A 23,927-nucleotide genomic window follows, 5' to 3' on the forward strand; every position below is an offset into this window, starting at 1 on the left:
TAGAGGCAGGAAAAAGGTTCTTGGAAGTTAAGGGTCCAGTTCATATTCACAAATCCAAAGCATGTGAGCTGTGGCTGAAATGTTGGTGAGCTCCATTCCTCCCTGTTGATGTTGAGGAGGGATTGTTTGGATATCAGATGTGTCTTCCTACTGCTTGTTGTCCTCCAGCATATTCTACTTGAGCCAGCAGTGTGCCCAGGTGGCCAAGAGAGCCAATGGCATCCTGGCTTGCATCAGGAATGGTGTGGTCAGCAGGAGCAGGGAGGTCATTCTGCCCCTGTACTCTGCACTGGTTAGACCACACCTTGAGTACTGTGTTCAGTTCTGGGCCCCCCAGTTTAGGAAGGACATTGAGATGCTTGAGCGTGTCCAGAGAAGGGCGACGAGGCTGGTGAGAGGCCTTGAGCACAAGCCCTACGAGGAGAGGCTGAGGGAGCTGGGATTGTTTATCCTGGAGAAGAGGAGGCTCAGGGGTGACCTTATTGCTGTCTACAACTACCTGAGGGGTGGTTGTGGCCAGGAGGAGGTTGCTCTCTTCTCTCAGGTGGCCAGCACCAGAACGAGAGGACACAGCCTCAGGCTGCGCCAGGGGAGATTTAGGCTGGAGGTGAGGAGAAAGTTCTTCACTGAGAGAGTCATTGGACACTGGAATGGGCTGCCCGGGGAGGTGGTGGAGTCGCCGTCCCTGGAGCTGTTCAAAGCAAGATTGGACGTGGCACTTGGTGCCATGGTCTAGCCTTGAGCTCTGTGGTAAAGGGTTGGACTTGATGATCTGTGAGGTCTCTTCCAACCCTGATAATACTGTGATACTGTGATACTTGAGATATTCTAAAGTGCTCTGCTACTCTCTTTTTCTTTACATTTTTTTTCTTCCCCTGGCATGTTCTATGTTCTGCATGCCAGAATAGTTAAGGACTGGATCATAAAATTCTTCACCAGATTTCCGTTGGTAGCAAGTTCACAAAGGAAATTTTCTCCTGGACAGTTGTGGTCAGAAGCTTCCTCCTCAGCACTGGAGGATTCTTTAATGAGAATCTTTTGTAGAGATTCTTCAGTCTCTAACCAAATAAGACTATGTTTAATCTGGCTAACTCTGTTTTGGTTTGGTGGATTTCTTTTTTTCTTTTGTTGTTTTTTTTTTTTTTAACCTCATTATTAAAGCAGAATTGATGACATTTACCCTTTCACACAACTGTAACAACTTTTCAAGTACTCAGGCTGTAGAGGAATCTTTGGTTCTGCATCAGAGTAATTTTTAAAGAGAGAGTGACATCTCTCATGGCACACACAAGCAGGTTTTTAGAGGAAATACCTACTGTCCTGCAAGAAGGAAATGTTGAGGAGTGTGACACACCTGCAGGTTGCAGTGCACACCTGTTTCTAGGGAACAGAAGTGTGTAATTAGCTGTCAGCTATGACACCTTTCCCATCAGAACTTAAATTAACCCTTTTTATCAGCAGTTGATTCAAAGTGAGTGATACTGAGTATGTGAATGCTTAGAAAACGAGCAAGGACTTTGGAAATATTTATTAAACAAACAAACAAAAAAGAATCACAATCTCATGTTGATATTAATGACTTGTCATTGCCATCATTACAACATCTGTACAGATCTGCTGTGCACATTTGCCCAGGCTTGTAAAGTCTCAGATATGAGAAGAGTGGCACTGTGGTAATAAACAACCCAGTGCATTTTTGGGGAGGGCAGAATGAGTCTCAGTCTTGTTGCTGCCTGAATGGTGGCTCTTCTGCTCCTTTCATGTATCCCTTGTGCTAAGTACCTAAGGTGCTTTCACTCCTAAGCTGGTTATTGGATTATTTGGGTATGAAGGAAAAGGTAGGAGTCACAGCAACTGTCTCGCTTCAATCCCATTTGTGCTATCATTTGTCTTCATGATAGAATTTGATACAGGAAGGCTTTGGCAAGGCATTCTTGCTGTCTCTTGATCAAGTTTGTCCTATTTTCTGGCTGGTAGCTGGTTGGTTACGTCGACAGATGTTGCAATGATTCTTTTGGCAATATTCTGTTGTGCTGACTGTTCAAACAGGAAATTCATTCTTTAGTGTTTGCACATGTTAAATGTTTATTTTAGTAGGAACCAGCTCTGACAGCAGGCTGGTCAAACTGTCTTTTTTGGAGCAGTGAAGTCCAACATTCTTAATGTCCTCCTCATCCTGTAATTCTGCTGGTGTTCAGCTTGGAGCTCTGCTCCTTGAAATAACACGGGCCTGACTTTTGAGCTCCAGGTTTCTGCTGTTTCACCCTTTTGGTCATGGGTGCCTGTGTGTGCTTGATGGCACTAGGTTCAAATCATACCATAGACCGGAAGACTTCGTAAGCTTTACTGTGTGACAGAGTCTGTGCTGTCTTTGTTCTTGTTTCTGAAGATTTCATTCACTGAGTTGGCCTCTTGTTTCACAAATGTTAACACAAGTGAACAGAAAGGTGGTTGTGGCTTGTGCTGCATGATAGATAGGGAGGACAAGTATGGCAAGAAGTGCTTTCCATGTAAGAAAGCCTATCTGAGGAAGTTAAATTTCCATCTAAATCTGTTTGGTGATAGTCCCATTTCAGGTGGCTGCTTTTTGACCGTGGTAGGCAGCTTCTTTAAAGGATAGTCTGCAAATGCTGGTATGATTTAATGTGATGCATTTTAACTCGCTGCTTAAATTTTCACCAAGCAAGATTCTGCAGACTGTTTATTTGAGGGCTGAAAGTGTCTGTTTCTTGTATGCAGTGGTATTAGAGACACCCTGGCTAAGATTTGATCAGAAAAAGTTTATAAGATGTCAGAAGTGACAATGTTTACTTCTGAAAGTGTGGTGTCTGTGCTGAAGAGGAGCACATTACAAGAAGTAGCTACATCCAGACTTCTGGTGCATGTATTGGAGGAATGGTTTAATCTGAGAAGATCTCTCCAGGTCCTTTACCATCCATCAGCAGGTGAGAAACAAAGCGGCTGCAAATTGCCTGTAAAAGCTGCTTTGTGTCTTACCAGCCTTTTGGAAATACTTTAGAGCTGCAGCTATTTTGAGTTGGAAGTGGAAAACGGCTTTCTGGCAAGTCTAGCATATGCATTTCTGAGAAACACATTCAGTTCCTCTGTGGTTATTTTTTCTGTTATTTGACAGGAAAAAACTAATGTTGAGGAGATCCTGCTCAGGTAAGTCAGATTACAACACACACATGTATTTGCCATGCCTGTATTTACACACAAAACTTCTATAATTGCATGAAGAACTGTGTGCATGTACAGCAGAAATGTTTTCTGACTTCTGCTTATGATAATTCAGGTAAAAAAAACCCTTGCTACTCGTGAATTTATTAGGATACCACAGAAGGTTCTTAGCTAGTGAATCTTTGCTGTTACACCTGCAAGAAGGTAGACGAATCCTTCAGAATCCAGTGTTATTAGCATTGATGAAATATAGGGAATATGATTAAGCATATCCTTCAAAACCTGCCATTTAAGTAGTCTGGCATTTGGAATGATATTGTCAGTTTGGAATTTGCCTTGATTGTTCTGCACTTAGCTGAATTTAGCTTTGAAGATTTAGTCTCTTGCGTGTTTTAACAGTTCTACTGATCACCAGAATCTCTCTAGCTTTATACCTGATTTTTATTCTCAAGCACACTCATCCTAACCTCTGAGTAACCACACTGGCTCTGGAGTGGCACACTCCTTCCAAAAGAAACTCAGAAGTGCTTTCATATATCTTAGGTGAAAGTGCATTGCAGGAAAAGGCACTATCTTCTAAGCTTTGTTTTAGCACAAAATAGGATTTGGATGTTAACAAAATAACATTTTTGCTAAAGGAACTGGATTTATAAAAATGAACCATCTCTTCATCCGGACCTATTGTGAATTGCAAAAGCAGCTGGGAGATTTGGCCAGAAAATCAGGGTAGGCTTTTTTTTTTCTCTTCATCAGAGTTTGTAAGGTATTTGGAGGAACATAACATTTATTTCTTACTTCTGAGTTTCAGTCCAGTCCAGTTTCAGGCCTTGGAAAAGTCCAGTGAGTTTGTTTGTATATTTTACATTTCCCCCCTAAGTGTTCTAGGCTCATTAGCAAGCCTTGGAAAAGCACAATTTGTTAAAGTTAATATGGAAAACAAGATACTAAGAGCCCAAATCTGTCTCCAGAATATAAATAAGTATAGCTTCCTTTGGACCAGATTTTGACCACAGTTATACTGGAACTCTTGTTTCAGGGAGTTATGAATGTGCATTTGCAAGGAAATGCTGCTCCTTCAACAAACTTCCTAGCAACAAATTTCTTAATAGCAGTTGCTAAGTTTCTGCCTGCAGGACATACACATCTACATATAGAATGAGTGCAGTGCATCCAAAGTAGTTGCACAGCACTGCACAACAGGAATAGGGCATCACTTATTGTTGGGTGGCAAATACTTGCCCAACAGATACAATGCAAGAGGAATTGATAGGTTGGACTTGATGATCTCAAAGATCTTTTCCAACGTAATTGGTTCTGTAATTCTGTGAATGTGGACATCAGAGCTGTCCCAAATCCCCTTCTGTGCCAGGAGAAGGCTTGTGATGTGTTTCCTTTCTGACCCACGGCCCTGGCCAGGAATGAATAGGCACAGGGAGAGAATAGTCTGTCACTGGTTGTTGGCTAGTTCCTCCCTGGAAATGTTTCCTGTTCCTGTAGATCCTTGCTTTACATGGAACACTTTTTTTTCAGTTGTGATTTTACTTCTAACAGCATAGTTACTCCACCACTACACCTAACAAAGACATGGCAATGACAGCTTAACACTGACAATAGTGGTTTACTTCATCCAGTAAGCAATAAGTCACATTGTATAAATACTGTAGGATCCCCTCTGATGTGATGACCAAAGAAGACCCTACTCAAAATTATGCTTCCTAGACTTAAATGAAATTATAAAAAGATGCCTGTGACATTGGATGAAGTAGTCTTTAGCTGAGCATCTTCACTTCAATGATACTTTTTTAATTAAAAGCTTGGATTTGAGAAGTTTACATGTTTTAAACATCTGTGTAAGTTTTGCTTAACCAGTTGGCACAAGATACATGTATCCTCATTAGTCGGAATTTTTACTTCCCTGTTAAGCCAAAGTTGTTCCTACTCATTATCATTGCACTAAGCTTGGGTCCTTTGGTCATCTCCTAATACCAAAAGTACAACAGCCAGCTAAGTCTTGATCAAAGCAGTTCCTGTTTTGCAGCGAAGCATATAGTAACAATGGACAGTATGAAGAGAGTGGAGCTGCAGCGGTACTGGAGGACTTGGGTTGTTTTGAATTGCTGCTTAAGAAGAATACAATTTCTTCAAGCAAGGTGTAAATGTTTTCATTTCAAACATGTTCTGGAGCTCAAGACTCCCCAGACTATGACTTCTACTTGATTGTTGAGATAACAGCCAGAAGAGTGCTCACATGTATCTGAGCAGGACACCAGGTAACACCTTTTTTTCATTGCTGAAATATTTAGGGCTGATGTGGTACCATGTGGCAAACTCTGTACAATAATTTCGATTATATACTGCCCTGCCTGTAAGTAGTTTTTACTGTCATCTACTTGTGGCAGCAGAAACATTTTCATCTTTACAGGATTTTAATTTCTGTAGGGTTCATCAGCTTTCTCCATTATTCTTTTTCTGAAATCACCTTTTGTAACATCATTTAATTGCACTGGAGCCATCAATATTTGATTTATGATATTAAAAGGCAGCTAGATGAAGGCTAAAATCTCCCAGGCAATCTGCTTTTGTGCATGTCTGTAGCAATTTTACATGATAGAAAATAATGCCTTTTTATATTCTTGAAATCTCTGTTTTGTGCAGCAAACTACATTTAGCTCAGTATGGCTACATGTCAGCTACTTAACCTTGGTGAGCCATATGCATTTTATTGTAGTTTTCACTTACAAGATTATGTGTTACACCTCATATACTGCAGTACTGCAGCAGCATGCAGTTCTGGCATTGGTGGTATTTACTACAAGAGCAATCCTTTTCCAATTGGAGGAGCTTGGTAGGAAAAAAGCATCTTCCTGTATGCACGTAATTGTTGAGCAGCTCTGAAGCTGCAGGATGGTGGATCTTTTAACCATGCAGTTTAAGAAACTAAGAGGAGGACTTCCTGTAGTTCTGGGACCAGCAGAGGCTGCCTTGCACTTCCCTCTCATATCCTCTTAGGCTAGAGCTAAAGTGGACCGATTTAAAAGTGCAAGGAGTACATGCTGTGAAGTGTGCAGATAGGTGAAGGAATGGTCTGCCTAAGTACCTACTCAAACATTTTGGGAACCATTTGTGTATTTGATTAAACCTTTCAGTAGTCAGCAAAGCTCATCAGGAATGCATATGCAGCAAATAATCCATTACTTTTGGAATTCAGAGTCTCGGAGGACAATCCACCTTCCTGCATTTGTGTGCAATGCTACATCTCAACTAGGAGATTCAACTGTCAGTTCTGTTGTCAGCCATCTGTCTGTGCATTACACAGTTCCTAGCCTTCACTGAAGCACTGGTGTCTTTATTTTTACATCATCTGTATGAGATAATGAAATGTCATTTCTCCTATATTTTTTTTTTAATTGGGGAATTGGGATTCAGGGAAATTGCACAACTCTCCAAAGGGGAAAGAGGTGTTCATTTCCCGGTCCACACTGTCAGTCACAGATCATTTAATTTGCTCCAGGAAAGTTTTAAAGCTCTTTTAATAATACGAAGTTCACTTTCTTATGCTTATTAGAAACGAAATTATTTTATTTTAACTTGGTGTTTTTCTGAGGATGTTTATTGTTGTATTGAAAATCTGAGCTAGAGATAAAGCAGATAAAGCAGAAGGCTGGGCTGGCAACTCTTGTTAAACATCAGTTCTTTCAGTTGTTGGTGTTCTTTCTCCAAAAGTTCTGAAAAGATCTTTCCCGTAGTTAGCTCATAACTAATTTGTTTTCTTCCTTTGCAGAAACCAGTACACAGTGATTACTTCTTAAACACTCTGATTGCTTCTCTAATCCATATTTAATGGACATGTAGTGGTGATAGATAATCTGCGGACATGAAAGGCACTATTCTTTATATGCAAGCTTACCTGGGCAGTGGTAGTGCTTTGCATCAGAATGGAGGAAAGGAGCTATGTAGTGGTACCAAAGACCAGATGAAGGGCAGAGGACTGACAGCCAGAGGATTAAACTCCATTTGTTTTGTGGCAGTATGCTTGCTGGGCTGCTGAACTAAGGATGTACTCCAAGTGGTGTCTCAGGAAGCAGAGGTAGCAGATGTGCCTGTTTTGAATGTCCTGCTGCAGAGATGTTGGAGAGTGAGTGAATCCCATAGGACTGACCATAAGATGAGCAAGATTAGCTTAAGCAAACATCAGTGGCATATGACCTGTTGCATCAGGACCACTCTGGGGGTAGGGGGGTGGCCTTTAGATCCCCTAATAATTTCTCATTTCACCAAGGTCCACTGAGGAGACTCATGGAAACCATTGGGTGATTTTCCTGACTCTGCTCATTAATGATATACTAGGTTTATTTTCTTCCTCATCTTGTCTCAGTGATCAAGAAGTAATTGAATTAACTGGAAAAAAAAAGGATAAGATAAATTACTAAGAAGAATTAACTGTGTGCACCTGAGGTCAGAAGGCTCCTAGCAAATTCAAGGTGAGAACTGGCTGGACTATAAATGAGCTTTGGTGGGAGGATACCAAGTTGTGGAGAATGGAGATGCAGAAATGCATATAACAAAGCAGCTGTGAAAATCTAGAGGCATCTGCAAATCTTTGGACATTCCCTTTATATTTTAAGATGAAGAAGCAAAGGATTGTGCTTATGCTCTTTCCAACTGCTGTCTTTGTAGAAGAGAATTTCCCTGAAATTTAACTTTTCATCCCTGTGGCAACAGGCTTTGCTGTTGAAGGAAGACATTTTTCCTTCTCTTTTAATATTAAGGTAGTAAATTGTCTGTCCCTGTGTTCATTTGCTAGCCTGCCTTCCTTTTTTCTCAGTTGCTCTGCAGTCTCAGTTCATCTTTCATTGAAAACATATGTTGAATTAAAGACAGGGTATTATTTTCATGCTTTGTAATATACTCTGTTACTTCCTCCATTATAGCTCCATGTAAAAGTAATTTTTATTCCATTTGTCACTGTAAATACTGTTAAGATTCTTTAGGTCTTCTCTAGCAAGAGCTAATTCCTCATTCATTTTTTTTTTAATGTCAGAGTTAGCCAAGTACAAACATCATAGTTGCATAAAATACTCAAAATATGAAAAATGCATATTAAAGAAATAATAAATGAAACTAAATTACAGTTCAGGAAATTATAAAGCTAATGGAGCTTATTTTATGCATTAAAAAAAATAAATAAATGTAATTAAGAAGGAATATAAAGAAAAAAATTCCAGTCTTAAACATTAATGCCTTAAAATGGACAAAAGCACCATTTTACACAAGTGCACTTGCTCTTTTGAACAAAGGTTGAAACTAGGCAGCTTTAAAGAGTTTAGGAACTTAGGTTTTGCAGCAGGTTTACACTAATTATACTAACTCCACAGAAAGAGATTTCATCTGATAAGTTTACTTTATTGTTGGTATTCTCTTCCCATCAAATCTCAGATGTAGCTGTATTAAATAAAACTACAGAAAATGGTATAGTAACCTCACCATCTGCTGTACAGCTCTGGGTTTTGTTCTGCAGTTCAAGTTGAAATACATTGCTTGAAATCGTGAGCTAAGTCGCTGAAATTAGATGGGACCCCTGCAGTCTAATCCATAGGAACCAGCCAATTCTTTTGAGCTCTCTGTGTTTGATTAGTTGTACTGTAATTAAAGAAATTACCAATAGCCCTCTGTCTGGAAGTGATTAACCCATCACATGGTCATACCTATATTCTCTAAGCATCTTCAAATAATATAAGGCTTCATTTATGTTCCTTAATAAGGAGACAAATGAAAATTGTCTATAGGCTTAATAACGTGGCTTGTGTGTTACAAGCTGTTGTGTCTTGTGCTCCAGTGATGTCTGTTCAATTTTTTCTGATTATGTTGTGTTTTAATTAAAGAAGGAAAATGCTGTTGGTGTAAATGGAACATGCTTCTTGGCACAGCCATTAACCCTGGGGAGAAAGAAATCAGATAAAGATGAGGGCCTCCTAAGCAAACAGAATGTGGTATGTTGACCCTGTACACTCATGGAGATGTGGATATGATTGTTTGAATTATGGCTAAATTTCTCCTGGGTTCTCCAGAATCAGTTTCATTCATTAAGGCACAAAAAAGAACAAAACCTATGGCTTATTCCATTAAAATGGTGGATTGAATTGTTTTCTTAGATTTGCAAACTGAAAGCACAGCAAAATGCAAATTCATCTTTGTGTAGGTTCTCATTGGAATTTATAGACCTCCTCCAACCCCCCCCCCCCCAACTGTAAGAATTTAGTGCCTAATACAAAGTTCTTACTGTGCAGTGGTCTAATTGCTGTGGATTCTCTGAGGAGAGTCCCAGTGAGTTTGGTGGCACTGGGCTGGACTCTAGTGCCTTGGTGAGCAGGTGCAGGTACTAACCTTTGGCCATGTGCTGCTGCTTACTGGGGTCCTGTGAGCCCTGTGCTGCTAACACAGCACCTTCCTGCTGCGCTGGCACATGCTCAGCCTCTTCACTAGTCTACCTCCCAGGCACCAGAGTTCATTCATGACATTTATTTTACCTTCCTACTGTTCACTTCTCTCCAAGTTCTTCCTATTTGTGGGGAATGGGAGAGATCAAGGGAAAAAGACAAGTAGACAAGTGAGTTTTCCCTCCAAGAGCAATGCAGCACCTGGTGGGATAGATAATGCACAGAGTGCAGCTGTGGCACCACTTGGTCCCTGCCGAGTGCTGGCTTTCACCAGCAGCCTGCTCCCTGCTGAGATAACACAACAGTAACGTCGCGACACATTGTACTAAAAATAATCTCATTTTCTCCAGAACAGGGCAGAGAAGGGCTTGTGGAAAGGGGCAAGTGAAGAAGGGTGGAGAAGGTGCTTTTGTCTTCTCTGTCAAATATGTTTTGAGAATATTCCTGCACGTGTTTTCATGGTAAATGAATTTCTGTGTAGAGCTTAATCTTGAGCTGTTCCCTGGACATTAGTGAGACATAGATCTCCTCTGTGACATTCCTATGGGCTCTCATTTAACTGTTTCTACCCCTATAATGAGGATAAAAGCAAGATAAACTTTTACAAAAAGCAAATAGCACAAGACAGTACATTATGTATCTCCCTTTAGCATGGCAGTAATTGAAGGTTTGATATCATTCAAGAACTGGTGAGGTCTTCTAAGGAGGGCACAAGCCTTTTATATCTGGTGTGTTTTTTGAGCAACATGTGAAGCTAATGTGAAATGAACAGAACAGGAAAGCTCTGGAAGCAACATGAATTTTGCTGGGTTCTGAAGTCATGGGGGTGTCAAAACTGCAAATCTGATGGTCTGATTTGCACCATTGAGCTGCTTCTGTGGCCTCTCAGTGGCACCTAATACCCCTAAGTGCTGGAGACTGGGAAAAAAAAAAGGGAAAACTCAGGTGTAGAAGGAAGTTGCCTGTTAGAAGTTGCCCTCAGAAAAGTGGCCATTGAGTGTTTTTTACCAAAACCTCTCCAGAGCAATATAGTCAAGACAGAAGAAACAGGGAGTGAAGTCAGAAGTTAGAAAGATTGATGGCTTGTTCTGCCTCACACAAAACTGTATGGCAATACTGAAAAGCAGGGAAGACCTCCTCACTGTGTAACAGAATACTTTTCTTTTCCTTATCTTTCTTTGATTGTAAGTTTGCAAGAGGCTGAAGCTGTCTCTTGCCATGAGGTACACAGTGCTTAGAACAGTGTGTCTTCATCATGGCTGGTACTTCTAGGAATTATAGTTTTTCCACACTAATACACATCACAGAGAAATAATAATACTCATCCTAACTGAAGATCCTTTCCAACATCACAAGGACTAAATGGAAATAGAGAATAAAACCACTTCTCTGATTCTAAAAATAATTCTTCTGGGTCATGTGGAAAATCATTGGTGGAGCTTATTTGTGGGAGTTCAAATGTTCAGTTGTTCTGCTTTACTTTTTCTAGGAATTACTGCATGGCTGAGAGTCAGCCTCTGAAATTCTCAAAAAGCTCATGAAAAGAACTGCTGTGTTTCCTTTGGAAAAACTGGATGGCAGCATAAGGAGAGGGAAAAAAAGTGTTAGAATGCATTACAGCTTTACTGGGGTTTGGAAATATAAGAGAGTTTAGGATGTACCTATTGCTGTCACAACTCAAGTTGGAGAGGGAATTCATTTGGGGATAAACTTAATGTGTTGTGACCCACTGCAAGGGCAGTTCAGCAATGGAAAATTGTGGGTGGAAAATCATGAGGCTTTCCTTGAGAAACAATGACATTCCTCACAAGTTAGTAGTGTACAATAAATAAGTTTGATGAAATGACTTTTGGGATCACCTTCAGAGTTGAGGAAATGCTATTTGATGTGCTTAGCCAAGGGGGCACAGGCATGAATGAGAGTTTGTATGGGCCTTGGTGAACAATACTAACCTGTAAAATTAGACCAAAAAAAAAAAAAGAGATGGCTTTCCCGAAAGCTGCTGGCAGAGTAAGGATGCTGAAGTAGCAAGGCTGCTGACCAGCAATTCCTGCACTCTTAACTGTTTGCCAAAATGTAATTTAAATTTTCTTCTATACCATCAAAGGCTGAAAATAGGAAAAAATAAAACAAAACATACTGGCCCAGTATAGAGCAAGTTGTTCCCTGATCCTAAACCCACTCCGCAGTCACCAGTGCTGCTCTTTGCAATCCTTTCTCTTGAGTAAATGGGAATCAGAATTAATTAAACAGCAAGTAAGTTACTTCGAAGTACATCCAGACTTGAAAAGGCTACCTTGCTCTTTTTACTTTGTATGACAGAGTATATGTTTAATTGAAAAAACAACCAACCAACAAACATTCAAGGCATGAGCTTCCATCCTTTTGCCCTCTTCAGTCTTCTTTTTCAACACAAAGTATCTTTTTGAGTCAGAGGAAGTAGTTATATCATATTTTCTCCATCTCCACCTTGTCTGTTGTGTTACAGGTTATTAGAAGTAGGGGGGAAAATGAACAGTTCTGTAGCCTGTACATCTCATCACTTGTAATCTGCACACACTGAAAAGCAAACTGGGGTGTTCTTGTGAAATGTCTTTATGTCAAATAAAGGAAGAAATGCTCATCTTGTTTCAGGAACTACCACTGTATTTCAGTTCTCTTGCCATCTAGCTCAGGGATGAGGACACCGGAGCACTGCTTGTTTGTTCATAACAAAACTGGAGAGATCTTAGCCTGAAAAAAAATCTATGTCTTGATATCTGTAAACCTCAGGAGCACAAAATTAACATTACTCCCTCTCCTCTGTCATGCCAGCAGACACAGAAGATGCTGAAATCTGAGCTGATTGTCACCTTGAGAAGAATAGAGGCACAGCCAACCGATAATAAACAAAAGCAAGCTGAACAACTTAAAAATGGTGTCTTCTGCCTTAAGTAACTTGTTTGGCTCTATTTTATACTCTGCCTCAATAGATGTTTAGCAGGAAGATTTGTAGAGCTAAAAATGGTCATATCATGGAACATAACTGCCTAACTTGATACCAAAACTCGATAATAAGTTTAACACCCTTAGTTCTAATTAGAACTAAATGCTGAAGGGACTTCAGCATAGTAAAACTGCTGCAGGCAGGAGAAAATTAGGGCTTTACCAAGGAAGCAAGAGGAAAAAGCTGTTTTACTACTGGCTTTTAATCTTCTTGGCTTCTCCAATATATATGGGAAACAAAGAATAATTACTGAATAATTTGTAGTGAGAATTGGCTGTGTTCTGTCACGTTAGATATATGTGCAGCATTTGCTCCAGCCAAAGCTTCCCTTCATGCTGCTGCTGTTCAGGATGCTTGATCCCAGGTGACTGCAGTTCACAGTTCCAGGCATGGTTGCTTGTAAGTGCTGTTCTCTGAAGTAGGCTCAGTCCTGCTGTGGAAGCTCTGGAAACTCAGGCAACCTCATGTACAATCTCATCAGGGCCTTGGGCTGCTTGCTGGAAATTCTTGTTTCCACGAGCGGTTTGAATCCTGTGGAAAAGTCCCACGGATTTTGCAGAGATTATTCACTTGTGGAAAGTTGTTCTGAGGGAGGTGCATTCCTTTGTAAAACAGCTGGCAACAAGTTTGGGCAACACTTAGGTCTCAGTTTTGGCCCTCTATTTTTGTTGGTCTGAATTCATCCTGTGCCTCACACAATGGGAATGTACTCCATGACTAGGGCTTGCACTTTCCATTTCAGTCTAATAAAAAGTAATAATGAAAAAAGGAAGTGAGGCTTGAATGCATAAATGATCTCAGATGCCTTGCCCTATATCGTATCTATCTTTCAACAGCATTCTGTAGACATCTGAGTGGAGTTCCACTTGAAACATGTAGACTCAGCATTATCCGTGTTTTGTCAGAGCTTTTGGACTCCAAGTGAGGAAGGTTGCATTGTAAATGGAAAATGAAATTAGGTACAGAGTTTTTCATTATTTTCTGAACACTGTTATTATTTATTCCCTTTTAATATTTTAATACCTTGTATTTCTATTTGTAATTTTGTGATCTCATTCATCTCTGTATTCTCAAAAATATTCCAATATTTAGGAGAAATATTCCAATATTAAAGGAGAAGAATCACCATGCTAGCTTGTTTAAACAACATGTTATCTGCCTATTGGTCAATATATTTTCTATGATGCTTTAAGTCAGAGAACCCCATGCTGCATTTAAATTTAAGTTTGCTAGTAAAAATGCAGTTCTTCCTGAGGTTCTTTAAAATTAGGACCTATGTTTCTCACATCCCACTGTTGTCTGACATACTAAATCCCATCCTATATTGCTGTGCCAGAAGATGTAAGCAGATAAAGTGCAGAGCAGGTCATGGTATTTCTAATTCAGATTAATGACCCCATTCAGCTTGTCTCCTTAGCAGGAAATTAGAAAGTGCTTGGAAGGAGAAAATAGTGATTCATAATGCGTGACTCTCTGTATTGGCAGTTGCACTCATTAAAAAGCTAAGATATTGCTTTGATATAAAATAATTGAGTCTGACTTATTTGTAGGATATGGCTGCCTCAGTTCATACAGATTCCTTGACAAGACTGCTGGCTTAATGCCCATATTGAGGAAGACTTGTTGACTGATGTCTGCCAGCAATCCCTGGCCAGGTTACATGCATGGTTGTCTTCTAATGCAGAAATGACCACAGATGATCTTCTCAAAAGGCCTAAAAGAGTAAACACCTTCAGGAAAGTTTTGAGCAGTCAAGGAGAAAACAATGTGAAGCCACCTAGGAAAGCAGGTCACGGTTGTTGCTTGGTTTGGTACATGCAGTTATTTGTAAGTGCAGAGGTAGTAGCTTGAGGATTGTAGATGTGTAGTTACTGGATACTAAACAGTAGTACTGTGCACAGCTTAGTGTTGTCATGATTGAAGCACTGAGGTCAAAGGCCAGCAGAAGTCAAAGGTCCCTGCAAGCTAACCATATGCATGGGCTCACTGAGGTCTTCTCTCTCAGTGTCATGAAGACAAATGGCATTTTTAGAAATTCGCCCAATGAACTAGCATTCATTTTCTGCTGTCTCTCCCTTCCTTATTGATTTGTAATGAGCTTCATTCCCATCACCTCTAGCCTTCTGCTTTCCAACTTGTGTTTACACCTGTGCATAGAAAAGAAGCAATCTGAACAAATTAATTAAGTTGGCCTGACTAATGAAACAGGCTTTGGTCGCTTCTAAGTTTTTACCTCTCTTTCTTTTTGCAGTCATTTTCCATAAACCTTTGATGGCCACAGTTGCTGGGCTTTTTCTGTCTCTAGAGTTAGCAGGAACACCATTTTTTTTGGTGTGGTGGCTCTAATTTAACTGAGAACATTTCATTCTGTGTCTATATTTACATATACACATATATATTATATCCACCTGTGTATTTTTGCTCTATCTGTATATTTATGGTGGTCATTTAATTTGCTTGTTTATTTTTTTTAGTAATGGAATTACTAAAAACAACTACTTAAAAAAATGGAATTACTTTCATGAAAGTGTTCCTCTTGAGCTATTTGAAAGAATAGTTGTTACTTAGAGGAGGGCATCTGTGCTATTACAGTTCACAAAACTTCCTCTCAGCTCTGGATTATTTGGGATGTATTTTTAATCCTTTTCTTCCCATGTTGCTTTGTTTGCTCTCAAGTGAACTGATTCAAAAGCAAGTGCAGCTACTTATTTTTAAACCTGCTAAAAGCTTGTGTGTGTGCTGGAAAGTTCCTGTTGGAATGCACATCCAGGTATAGCTGTGCTTATGCTGCTTTATTTCACCCCCCCCAGCAGTATTGTTTCTTTGCATTGGAGGAAGGCAGATGTCTTAAGCTGTAAAATTCTGCTGATTTCAGTGCACTGTGGATAAACTAAGGATCTGGCTGTGCATGTGTTTTCGTTGCTCAGTATCACTGCTTTCTTCTTGGGCTTGGGTGAGGATCTTGCCCTTTGTGCTGCAGATGTCTAGGTATAAAATGCAGCCAGCATCTCCCTGGGAAAAGTCATTGTTATCTTTGCATGGCTTTCAGAGAAGTGTGAAGGAGGATGGTGAAACTGATGAACTTACAAAGGTTGACTGCGTATCTAAGAAAGGACTCTACAGCTTTTCACCATTTACTAGTATCAGCTGTTGTCTGTATACATCCACTGCAGATGAAGTATTCAGTGTCATGAAGCTGTTCTGTCAAATGGTATCAGATGTTACCCTTGCAGAAAATACAAAATGAGAGGCAGATTTCTGTTTCATATCTGTAATACTTTTATTCCTCCTAATGTGTACTATGCTGCGTATCATTGCAGGGTTTTAATTCTGGTTATAGATGAATTAGAATAAGAGCCTCCACCTGATTTTTACAAGATAGCTATTGAATCCAGAATTGCCAAGTGCTTTTGCCTAACACAGCACTACTATTACCAGATTAAAGTGCTATGGATTATTTCCAAGGAATATGTGAATAATTTTGAATTCTTCTGCTGCAACTGCTTTTATTGAACCTTTCCCCCTTCCTCTCTGCAGTGCATTTTCACTCTGAAGTAATAAATACATATAGCCTTTTGGTATCTAGATAATTGACTATTTTCTTCTGTTTTATTCCATGGGTTATTGCTTTATTATACCTGAAAAACAGTGATGCTCCTGCAAAGTAAAGGTTTATAGAACCTGACTATTCCAGTATGAAATAGTACCCAAAACTTCAGTAGTCATTAACAGAAGAACTAAAATGCCATACATGGAAAAGTCAGTGGAAATCTGAATCCAGTGCAGCTTTCAGTATTGATGCTCTCTTAACTTCAGTAGCGTTATTGAACAGCAAGAAATATCTGTTTTAAACTCGTACTTCTGCGTCTCATAATTCACTGCACCTAAGCTCGTCCCAGAGGAACAGTACATGGGTTTGTTCCTGCTTTTTCCATCACAGTTTATCATACAATATTTTACCATTCTGCAATAGAGTGTGTGGAGATGGGTGCTTATATGGAAATATGAATTATTTTACACACTTGCTGCAGTGTAGTACAGACAATGGGTTTATTTCAGACCCTGCATTTATATCACAATCTCAGAAGGAATGAAGGGGATCTAGCATAAAGGATTAACCATCAACCGGGAGTTGATAGCTAGAGAAAGAGGTTCACAAAAATGTTAAGCTGTATCCCTTTTCTGTTCTCATGTTTATGGGTTGGGTGTGGGGTCTTTTTTTTGTTTGGTTTGGGTTTTTTTTTTTTCTTCTTTAATATGCTCTTGATGTCTTTATGTGTTCCTACTACCCCAGTGATAGAAAGGCCATAAATGGCTCTTTATGGGAGACTTAAAATGCCAGGAAGTGCCGCTGCAAATGTAAGCCAGGTTTGTGTTGCTAACAGTGTTGGGTTGGACTTGCTGGTTGAGAAGTTGTGTATTAATGGCATTTTCATTTGTGTTTTTCCATTTTAGTTTGAGATATCAGAACCATATTATCTGTGCTGAGAAGAGGATGACCTAATCTCTAGATGAGGTTTTGAACAGTTTCATCAGTCCTTTTGCATTCAGAATTGGGTCCAGCTTTCATAGTTGCAGGATCCTTCTTTCTGTCTGGAATTTCCTGCAGTCAAGGCAGTAACAATTCAGGTTATTTTAGAGCATGTGGTTGACAATGTGAATCTGCATGTCTCAGATTGTTGCAATCTGGACAGGTGAGCTGTTACTACAGAGATGGAGAGCTAAGTTTGGCAGGTTCTGATTGTACAGTTTACTTGCAGAACATAAATACATGTTAAATCACTATGGTCATTCATGTATTTTCCCTTTAATGCTGCCCCCTTCCTTTATGTAAACTAGAGTTCTTAACAAATATTTCACTGCTTTGAAACAGGTCAGAAACTTGTCTAAAACTTTGAGAGAGAGAGCTGTTGCCATTCATGCTTGAGGTCTGGCTCAACATTTTGCCAGCCAGAAGGGACAGCACAGTGATACCTGTGCAAGCCTGTTCATGCTGCCTTATCAGAACATCCACTCCATGGTATGGGCATCACTTTGGGAATTATACAGACAATTTTAACATGAGGTCAAAAAGAGGCACTAGCACTTTATGTAGGAAGCACCTGATGGTGCCTCTTGAGATCAAAACTACTTTATAACAGGAAAAGAGGTGAATTAACTTGTTTAAAGCTGTGTCACAGGAATGATGGACCTGGGAATTACCCTAGGCTAGTGTCTTAACAGCTGAATGATTCAGACTCCTGATGCCATTCTCCCCCAATGCCTTCCAGTCTACAAATGAGAGTACTGGACCACACAAAAAGGCATATACTCAACAAAGCCTTCTAGATTATATTGCTACATACTTGTCATGCCTTAGGAGAAGCAATCCCCTCACTTGTGCCTTGGAATGCCTTGGGAAGGGGGTTATTTAGGTAATGTTATGGTTTTATGGTGAATAATCTTTTAGTTTGACAGGTCTCTTTAGATAGGAAGAAGCCAGCTAATGAGAGGGAAACAAAATACAAATAGCCTATTTTCTTTGTCAGTTTTCTTTGGGAAAAGAAGCCCTGACAACTATATGCTCTACACATTTTATGTTTAATCATTTTATGGGAATTGGCACTGCAGAGAGTATGTATTTATAGGAATGTATTCACATGACTTCTGCTTCACACAGACTATCAATTTAGATGTCTAATTTAGGAGTAGTCAGTGGAACCTAAATTGATGTCTCTGAATTACCCCCAAAAGGATGTACCTATCTCCACTGACTTCAGAGTGACCTAAGGTTTCTAATTTAGGCACAGAAGCCATGTGCCCAGCATATTAGCCTTGTGTAAACAATAACTTGATTAACTGTTAGCCATGACACTGCCTGCTCCTCACAGGCAGTGAACTCAGATCATTACTTTGTCAGAACTGAGTATGTCTGACGAGAAGATGATTTTCCCTGGCTGGATTATAACTAGATAAATGTTCTCATGACTTGAGGGCAAAGACACGCTTGCATATAACCGTGCCCAAAATACCTTTCAGTCACTGAGGGAAAAGGGAACTCACTGCTGTGGACCCAGCTGTGCATGCTTCACTTCAGGTGGCAGGGCATGTAGCAGCATAAAGTGCCTGCAAGCTGATGTGTGCAGATATGAGCTACTGTGAATGTTACCTTAGGACGAATAGAGCTTTAAAAAAAAAGAAATAAAGGAAGGAAACCCCACCCCAAAACAGTCCACAATCTGTGTCTGCAGAAGTTGAGATTAATAGTGTAAATACTAGAAGTGGCCTGTGAGCCCCTGGCTTCTTCATCTGACTGACAGGGGCTCTTCCTGTGACCCACACAAAGTGCAGATCTCTTGCTAATTCTCTGACTTCATGAGAATGATTTTATTCACAGGAGGTGATGTCACGAGGTTGTTGTGAGGGGATGTGACTTAATGTTTATATAATGCTTTGAAGACTGGAAGCTGGCCAATGTGATTCCCATACACAAGAAGGGTCGTAAGGAGGAGCCAGAAAACTACAGACCTGTGAGCCTGACCTCAGTGCCAGGCAAGGTCATGGAACAGGTCATCTTGGGTGCCATCACAAAGCACCTACAGGATAGCCAAGGGATCAGGCCCAGCCAGCATGGGTTTAGGAAGGGCAGGTCCTGCCTCACCAACCTGATCTCCTTTTATGATCAGGTTACCTGCCTGGTGAATGTGGGGAAGGCTGTGGATGTAGTCTACTTGGACTTCAGCAAAGCCTTTGACACTGTCTGCCACAAGAAGCTCCTAGCCAAGCTGGCAGCTCATGGTTTGGACAGATTCACTCTGTGCTGGATCAAGAACTGGCTGGATGGCAGAGCTCAGAGAGTGGTGGTGAATGGTGCCACGTCCAGTTGGCAGCCAGTCACAAGTGGTGTTCCCCAAGGATCAGTGCTGGGCCCAGTCCTGTTCAATATCTTTATTGATGATCTGGACGAGGGCATTGAGTCCAGCATCAGTAAGTTTGCAGATGACACCAAGCTAGGAGCAGGTGTTGATCTGTTGGAAGGTAGGAGAGCCCTGCAGAGGGACCTGGACAGGCTGGATGGGTGGGCAGAGGCCAATGAGATGAGATTTAACAAGGCCAAGTGCAGGGTTCTGCACTTTGGCCACAATAACCCCAAGCAGCGCTATAGGCTGGGGACTGAGTGGCTGGAGAGCAGCCAGGAGGAAAGGGACCTGGGGGTACTGATAGATAGTAAGCTGAAGATGAGCCAGCAGTGTGCCCAGGTGGCCAAGAGAGCCAATGGCATCCTGGCCTGCATCAGGAATAGTGTGGCCAGCAGGACAAGGGAGGTTATTCTTCCCCTGTACTCAGCACTGGTCAGGCCACACCTTGAGTACTGTGTCCAGTTCTGGGCCCCTCAATTCAAGAAAGATGTTGAGGTACTGGAACATGTCCAGAGAAGGGCAACGAAGCTGGTGAGGGGCCTGGAACACAAATCCTATGAGGAGAGGTTGAGAGAACTGGGCCTGTTTAGCCTGGAGAAGAGGAGGCTCAGAGGTGATCTTATTACTGTCTACAACTACCTGAAGGGACATTGTAGCCAGGTGGGGGTTGGCCTCTTCTCCCAGGTAACCAGCAATAGAACAAGGGGACACAGTCTCAAGTTGTGCCAGGGTAGGTATAGGCTGGATGTTAGGAAGAAGTTTTTCACAGAGAGAGTGATTTCCCATTGGAATGGGCTGCCCAGGGAGGTGGTGGAGGCACCGTCCCTGGGGGTCTTCAAGAAAAGACTGGATGAGGCACTCAGTGACATGGTCTAGTTGACTGGCTAGGGCTGGGTGATAGGTTGGACTGGATGATCTTTGAGGTCTCTTCCAACCTGGTTGATTCTATGATTCTATGATTCTATGATTCTATGATTCTATGATTCTATGATTCTATGATTCTATGATTCTATGATTCTATGATTCTATGAAGATGAAGACAGCTAAGTATTGGTGTTTGAGGTGGCAACAAAATAAAATATGTTTGCTGTAGCTGTTCAAGCCAAATGCATTTTCAGTTAATCTTCCAAGCAGGAATTCAAAATCAAAGTGAAAAGCGTTGCCAATTGGAACTTTACAGCTCAATGGGAAAGCTAGAAAGAGAATTAATTGGGTTTTAAAGAGTTGTAACTGTATTGTGATGGAACATGGTCTGGAGAGCTTATCTACTCCTGGTTGCCAGTCAGTTTGGAACCATAAACTAATCCTTGCTCAGGGGAATATTTTTCTTAAAAAAAACCAAAAGGTTGGGCCATCTTGCATAGCAAAGTGTCTAAGCTGTCACAAACAGTCTCTCTGCTCTCTGAAAATGTGTACTTTTCCTCATTAAGCTGCCTTTTCTTCAGTAATGCAAAACAGCAGAAGTTGTGAAAAGCAACAGAATTGCCAGACACCAACACAGAGTACCTCCAAGGGAATCACTGTCCACTCCCAGAGTTCAGTCTCTGATGCTACCCCAAAGGGCTGCTCTGGCTAGGGCAAGTTCTTCCAGAGCCAGCTGAATGTTACCTAGGAGAGCTTCAAGATCCTGTGCTGCTGCTTTACAATGTCTGCACTGGCCTCCTTGGCATCTGTTCCTCGTTTGCTCTTGTCCATTACAAGGGAATCTTCCCTTTGGATCAGCATTATTAGTAAGCAGCCAGTGTTTACTCACAGTGTAATATAGAAGAATTTGCTTCTTGGCCTTCGTAGTCCTTGTGATGGCCTTTAGCCTCTCCTGCTTCAATGGTGGGAACACAGAAATGATTGTACTGTTCAGCATTCCAGCAGCAGTGCTTCAAAATTGTTTCCATCTCATGGTTGAGATTTTAACGTGTGATAGAAAAATCTGCTTAATGCACATTCTCCTTAAAACGGGCACAGTTACACCTTTGCTTCCCAGGAGCATTGCTGGGTTCAGGTCGTTTGCAAAACGCTTTCAAGTCCTGTACTGAAAATAGCAAAGTTCAACTATTTTTACCTGCCAAAGACTTGCCTCTGCTAAGGAAGGCTCTATGTACATTGGATGTAGATGCTTCATCTGGTGTTCAAAGGTCTCTCGGCCTCTTGTGTTTGGTGAGATTTGTCAGTATGAAGCACCTTTATAAGAGGGTTATTCATTGCTTTCTCACTTTCAGTGAATGCACTGTTTTCTAGAGAAACCATACTGTTTGAATTTTGCTGTTCTGGGCTGAAGTACGCCTTCAGATCCTATTTTTTGTTTTCTTAATACTTTTGAAGTTACTTTTTCCTAAAATACAACTCAGTAAACATTTCAGTGCTTTAATTTGGCTTAAATTTACACTTGAATAGTAAAGTTCCAGAATAGTTTTATTAGCAAATAATAATAATAAAAAGATGGCTCTGTGAGCCCTTCTTTTCAGTATTTTTTAGCTACACTATAGTAGATACACAAGTAACTGCCTTATAAACAGCTTTATATAGCACTCTATTGCAAATCATTGGAACAACATGCCCCAATAGGTTGTGAATGGCATAACTTTATGTGTCGGTTTCTGCAGCCAGAATGAACAAGATGAAAGATACCATGTTGCTAAAAGTGGGAAGAGAAAGACAGTAACTTCTCTATATCACAAGTAGTAGGACAAAGGAAAAAAATACAAGTACCTTTTTCTTCTCAGAAGGAAAATGAACCAGCACAATTCTGCTTGATCAAATGCCTTTTCTATGACATTCCAAGATTTTAAAAACTTTCCTTTAAAGCTATGATTGCTGCAATTTAAAACACTTTGTTGCATACATAATTCTTGCTCACCTTTGGGAAGCTGGTTCTCTCTGGGTCTCAATTAGTTAACTGTCAGAAGAAAGCACATATCATATTCATGAACACTTAGTGGAGAGAGCAGTTTTGAAATATCCACAGTAAACATTCATTACTTGAGGTCTGGCAGTATTAAAAGTGCAGCACAGGACTGACAGTTCCCCCCCCCCCCCCCCCCCCCCCCCCCCCTTCTGGAGAGAGTCAGATGCTTGCATTTCATTCTGAAATGTAAATACAGCAGTGCAAAAAAAAATATTTTTTTAAAAAGGCCTATTATTCTTAGGCACAGCAAACAGATTCCTGTTCCCTGAAATGTTCTCAGTGCCACAGGTGTGCCTGATGCTGAACACAGAGCACCTGTCCCAAAGGACAAATCTCGCAAACTTCCCATTCTCTACATTTCAGTGCTTCCTCTCTTGGAGGCCAGTTACAGAGTCAAGGCTAAGCTGAGTTCTTGTGAAGAGAGACTTTTCAGAGAATGGACACAAGACAAAAGAGCAGTGGCTGCATTCTTGCTGGAGTGGGTCTAGTATGTTCTGCTTTGGTTCTTCTGGCTTGATGATGTTGAGATATATATATATATGTGTGTGTGTGTGTGTGTAGATACATATATTGTTCCCCAGCTCCATACTTACACTCCCTTGGCTTTGTGATTACCATTCAAAGACTTGACCAGAGCCCCGTGTGTCTCCAGATAGGCTGGAGAAGGAGGTTAAGGGGAGATCACTGCCAGTGTTGGTGCTATAACAGATGGCAGGGCACTTATGTTACTATGCAAAATTTAAAGCAACTGGTTTCTGTACTTGTATAACCTAATGTAGATAAGGAGGCTCTACAGGCAGGTGAAAATCCAAGTGTGGCATCATCTAGGATTTTACATTTTTCTTTCAGCTCCAGAAAATCGTTTACTGTTGTATGAGTGTAGCAATCAGCTACAAAATTGGGAAACACAGGGAAGGGTGGTCTGTACTTGTATGGTGTTTCACAAAATCTCCATCACAAAAATATCACTGAACCACTAAAACATGCACATCTTTTCCAATTATTACAACCTTTACTTTTCAAGTGCTTTCTTAAACACATCAAAAAACTCATGAATCCTGGTTCCATATAGTGTAGCTTCTTATATCCAATGAATAGACACACATACACACACCTTACACTGTCCCCCTACAATCCTGAACAACAAAAAGCCCTTCCTGAAAAGTTTTGACAGAAAATAGATCACTATTTACTAAGAGACATGTATGCTCCCTTTGTGTCTGCAGTGTTCTGGGTGTCAGCTGTTTGATGATTGTACATTTTAATTAAGGCAGGGCACACTGATGTGTGCAGTTGTATTTGAGCTTGTTCTTCCTTGTAAGCCTGATGAACTTATTCAGCCCCACAAGCCTGAACGAGCCTGTCAGGTACCTTTGCCAGTGGTCTTTGGCAGAGATCCATGTGCAGATAGTGTGAGACATTATCAGTCAGTAGAGTGAATTGCCCAGTTCTACAGAAATCTTAGCTACTGTACTTAGTAAAATACACTATTTAAAGGGGCGTATTTTCTTCCTATCTTCCTG

At 40.7% G+C, this 23,927-nt stretch overlaps 1 long non-coding RNA gene across 4 annotated transcripts in view; it reads left to right on the plus strand.

Moving 5' to 3' along the window:
- Positions 1-12,532, plus strand: part of LOC135176739 (uncharacterized) — an 80,613-nt gene extending 68,081 nt beyond the window's left edge. The window contains exons 3-4 of one of the 4 annotated variants that reach the window (XR_010302800.1): positions 7,556-7,661; positions 12,432-12,532. This is a non-coding gene — a long non-coding RNA (uncharacterized LOC135176739). Of the gene's footprint in view, positions 1-7,555; positions 7,662-11,106; positions 12,255-12,431 lie in introns of those variants that run through there. The other 3 variants (XR_010302802.1, XR_010302798.1, XR_010302799.1) reach the window with 3 other exon arrangements.
- The last annotated feature ends 11,395 nt before the right edge of the window (positions 12,533-23,927 follow it).

This window comes from Pogoniulus pusillus, chromosome 7 (genome assembly GCF_015220805.1).
Source record: "Pogoniulus pusillus isolate bPogPus1 chromosome 7, bPogPus1.pri, whole genome shotgun sequence".
Taxonomy (NCBI): domain Eukaryota; kingdom Metazoa; phylum Chordata; class Aves; order Piciformes; family Lybiidae; genus Pogoniulus; species Pogoniulus pusillus.